This window comes from Chrysochloris asiatica, unplaced genomic scaffold (genome assembly GCF_000296735.1).
Source record: "Chrysochloris asiatica unplaced genomic scaffold, ChrAsi1.0 scaffold00065, whole genome shotgun sequence".
Lineage (NCBI taxonomy): Eukaryota > Metazoa > Chordata > Mammalia > Afrosoricida > Chrysochloridae > Chrysochloris > Chrysochloris asiatica.
In genome coordinates, this window is record NW_006408583.1 from 2,767,313 (window position 1) to 2,771,865 (window position 4,553).

Here is a 4,553-nt window from a genome sequence, read left to right on the forward strand (position 1 = left end):
AATGACATAATCAAGGAATTAATGAAGTAAAAATTGCAAGCAGTACAAGTTCACTAAACACTGTAAGCCAATCAGAGAGGGGGAAAAAATCCAAACATATAATCTTTTATAGATAACACAGAATATATTAAAAAACCCATCTACAATTGCATAGAATTGATTTTTCACAAAACACATTATGTAGCCATACCAAAAACCCAAACCCAACCCACTGACATTAAGGCAATTCTGACTCATAGCTACTCAGTAGCCATATGGCAATTAAATGCATAATCGGCACTTAAAAAATAGGTTATAAAAAAGAAAATATGCTTTGAAATTTTGAAATGCATTCAGAAATTACTTATAACTTCAAAGTAAAATGCTTTACTATTATGACCAATTTTTAAAAATGTAAATGCAGTATTTGATATTCATACCATTTTAGTTTCATCTTATTAAACACTTGGCCCTTTGTTTCAACCTGACAAGATCATTTTAGATATTAACTCTCTAACCCATTGTATTTCTTATTCCTCTATGATTTGTGTCAGTTTTTATATTAATAAGCATGCCTTCCATACATTTACTTCAGTCATTTATAAAAAGTTGAGTCTGTTAACACAAAGGACAGAGATTTAAACTTCTAATGTATCTAACCAGGGGTGGACTAATGCATTAACCCTTCCAGATTAAAGATTAGTATTTTAATTATATCCTTTTATTCTCTGATAATGTATAAGACATTAATAATTCAGCTTCCCTTTTATGCCCGTGGCCAAGTATGAACATACATTCTTTTTCACTTACCCATAGCATGCACAGCCAGAATGCGTCTTAGAAGTAAGGATAGTAAGACTTATTTCATATACTTTGGAAATATCATCAAAAGGGCCCAATTCCTAGAAAAGGAGATACTTAGTAAAGCAGGGAGTCAATAGAAGAGAGGAAGATCTTCAGTGAGATTGATAGACACAGTGGCTCAAACATAAAGGCAGTTGTGAGGAGGGCACAGGATTGGGCAATGTTTTGTTCTGTTCATATGGAGTCTCAGTAAGCTGGAACCAGCTCAAGGGTACCTAACAACAACAATATAACATAACTGACAAGACATTGATACACTAAAAATAGAAAAGGGCTTTGTGAAAGGCAACAAAGAACTGAACAAAGTCAACACAAAGACTTGCAGATATAAATTTCTTTAGAAATTATGTGGATCTTGCTTTGTTTACATAAGATATAACAAAGCAAAAGAAAATTCTCCACTCTTCAGACTTTTGAGCTTTTCATTGATACTATCAAGTTCAACTCTAAGGAGTCTTTTTTGGCAGCTAGATCCATTTAATTCCTGGCCAATAAAGAGTACATATGATACAATCCCACATACAATTTTTTACTCTTCATCAATATAACTAAACCCTATGAAATTAAAATAATAATAATGAAATATATATGTATATATACCAAAAATTCCATTTGCATAGTCATAGAGGGACTTACTCTAGAAACACAGTACAGTACAAACTACAGCTCTTAATTTAGCACACTAAACACAGATGTGGCACTGAAGGTTAATACACTGGACTGCAAAGTTGGTTTGAACATCAAGGTCTGCAGTTCAAGCTCACCGCTTGCTCTTTGGAAACCGTATACAGAGTTGCTATGTTTCAGATGGATTCCAGAGCACTTAACAACAACAAAACACAAGTATTTGATTATGTGGTAAAAGGCATGGGTGCCAATTTTTGTTATTGTTGTTGTTAGGTACTACCGAGTCGGTACTGATCCATAGTGACCTTATGTACAACACAGCAAAACACTGCCCGATCCTGAGCCAACCTCATTGCTGTTGTCACACTTGAGTCCATCGAAGCTGCCACTTGGCCAATCCATCTCATTGGGGGACTTACTCTTTTTCTCTGACTCTCCACCTTACCAAACATGATATCCTTCTCAAGTGACTGGTCCCTCCTGACAATATGTCCGAAGTATGAGAGACGAAGTTTGGCCATCTTGAACAGAAAGTGGTGGGAAAAATAATAGCCCAAAAAATATTACAAAAAGAAGAAACCTTAAGGCTAATGTATGCCAACTCCGTTATTTTACAGGTGAGAAAACAGAAGCCAAAGACAACAAGAGCTTGTTCTAAGTCACATTCTATTTTATGGTAGCTAAGAATTGGCATAAGAATTGAGTTATGGTGTTGGAGGAGAATATTGAAAGTGCCAAAAGAACCAATAGATCCGTTTTGGAAGAAGTGCAACCAAAGTGCTCCTTGGTGGCTAAGATGGCCAAACTTTGTCTCTTATACTTCGGACATATTGTCAGGAGGGACCAGACACTGGAGAAGGAGATCATGTTTGAACTCAAGGGTGGCAACAGTAGTGAGGTTGGCCCAGGATTGGGCAGTGTTTCGTTTTGCTGTGTATAAGTTCGCTACGAGTCGGTACCGACTTGATGGCACCTAACAACAACAACAACAACAACAACAACAACAACTTATTTTCTCATCTCAATCCTTCCCTGTTACATACAGATGCCTCAACTTCATGTCAAATAAGAATATTGAAATGTGTCCCAAAACAGATACATTTGATCTCTCAGTGAAGTTCTGGAGTGCACTCCTAGAACAAATATTTCCCTCTTAGTTCTAATATTACAAGCTGAATATTCAAAGATGTCTAAGAGGAACCTGAAAATAAAAATCAGAAGCTTAAAATAATGGTGATTTAGAGAAACAAAATTTGAAAGGTGACTGAAACTCAATGACAGTTCTTGTTAATAATATTGCATCCATAAGATGAAGGATAATTTATGAGTACAGAGCTTAGATGTTGCTATTATAGTAAAGTCACCTATACCATTTGCTTCTTAATACCAAAGACAACTAAATTTATAAATGCAGAGATTGTAAGTTCTTTTTATTCATACGCTACAATGTTCTTCATTAATGTCCAAGTTATTAAAATGTTTTAAGCATGCTCTATTATCACATTTTTACACATGATTACAATTATGTGACAAATTGCAGTGAATAAAAATGCTATTACTTTATGAAATTATATTAGTTCCCTCCTGTAAATAAATATGCTCAAAAGGTGTAAGCATATGTTGATAACCATCTGTGATTGTTTTTCTACTTTGTGAAAATAAAGTAATTTCAAGGAACTATCTTTAAGAAACTGATAACATATAGATCAAAGTGGTCAATTTTGTTTCAAGAAGAAACCTTGTTTTTTTAGGATTGTGAGTAAAGATAATAAAATAGCTTTGAGTTATAGTAGAAATGCTCATTTGGAATAAAGAGAATCTCCTGCGAAGAATAGATTTCGGGTATAGAGCAGAAGTGAGAAATGGTGAAGAAGAATGTACTGGAAATAGAGCAATCATGTCTAAAACAAGTGGCAGTATTCCACACTGGAAGTTTTGTGACTTTGTATTGTCTCCCTTAATGAAAGTACTTTGTGGTTAAAAGGAATTAAGATTACATCTTGGAATTATTAGTAACTTTAGGAAAGATAAGAACAATTCGATAAGATAACACTGCACCTCTGAAAATTTTGTCACTCTGTTGAAGGAGAAAAACAAATAAATGTGAGATCAACAAAATTGAAGACCTAAAACTCTAGGGAAAAATATAATTCCATAGAAGTCCTTTAAAAAAAGGTGAGTCCCATTCTCAAAGAGATGACAGCAATAAGTGAATAACAGTAGCTCTTGAGATTAAGGGTTAGATAGAAATGAGGAGTCTTAAAATAAATTTCTCCCAGGGTGGGAACTATTCAAGGAACTGACCGTGCATAGCCCCAAAGACTCAGGAAGAGAAATTTTTGACTTCTCCAGAAAATGGTTTATTCTGCTTGGTCTTCACTAATTTAAAAGGAATATTGTTAATTTAAAATGCATTTTTATAATATACTCACATATAAACTATCACTTTTTACCTTCATACTCATGTGAAATTAAGATTATTGGTGTATAAATTAGGACTTAATTTATATGACTTGACCAATATTATGTTGTTGTTGTTATGTGCCATGGAGTTGGTTCCAACTAATAGCAACCCTGTACTCTTTATAGGAGCAGAAAGCCTCATCTTTCTCCCACAGAACAGCTGGTAGTTTCGAACTGCTGCCTTGAGGTTCACAGCCCAATTCGTAACCGCTATGCTACCAGAGCTTGATGACCAATATTATATGTACAAGTAATGTGTTTTCAGAAAGATTTGAACCTGGATCTATTTGGACTTAAATCTCATGCTTTTTCTTACACCATAATTATTACTTGGCTAACCTTGGTAGAATTAGAGGATTGAAAGAAAAAATATATTCAGCTAGTTATGAATTTTAAGCTAAATCATCCTGTAATAAAATAATTGGAAAAATCCTTTGCGCTTCAGGTTATGATATCACGGATAACAGAAGCATATGTGAGGAAGAATTTGTTTTTAAGGTTATGCTGAGCTCTTGTTTAATGTATCATGAAAAGTAAAGGAGATCAATGGGAATCCACATTCTGATTGGTGACCACGCTTGTCACCGATAAGGGGAAGTGAGGGAAAAACAACAATGAAG

The 4,553-nt window shown here is 34.4% G+C and overlaps 1 pseudogene; it reads left to right on the top strand.

The window, feature by feature from the left end:
• Nucleotides 1-3,265: 3,265 nt before the first annotated feature.
• LOC102817136 overlaps nt 3,266-4,553 on the top strand; it is a 98,401-nt pseudogene continuing 97,113 nt past the window's right edge.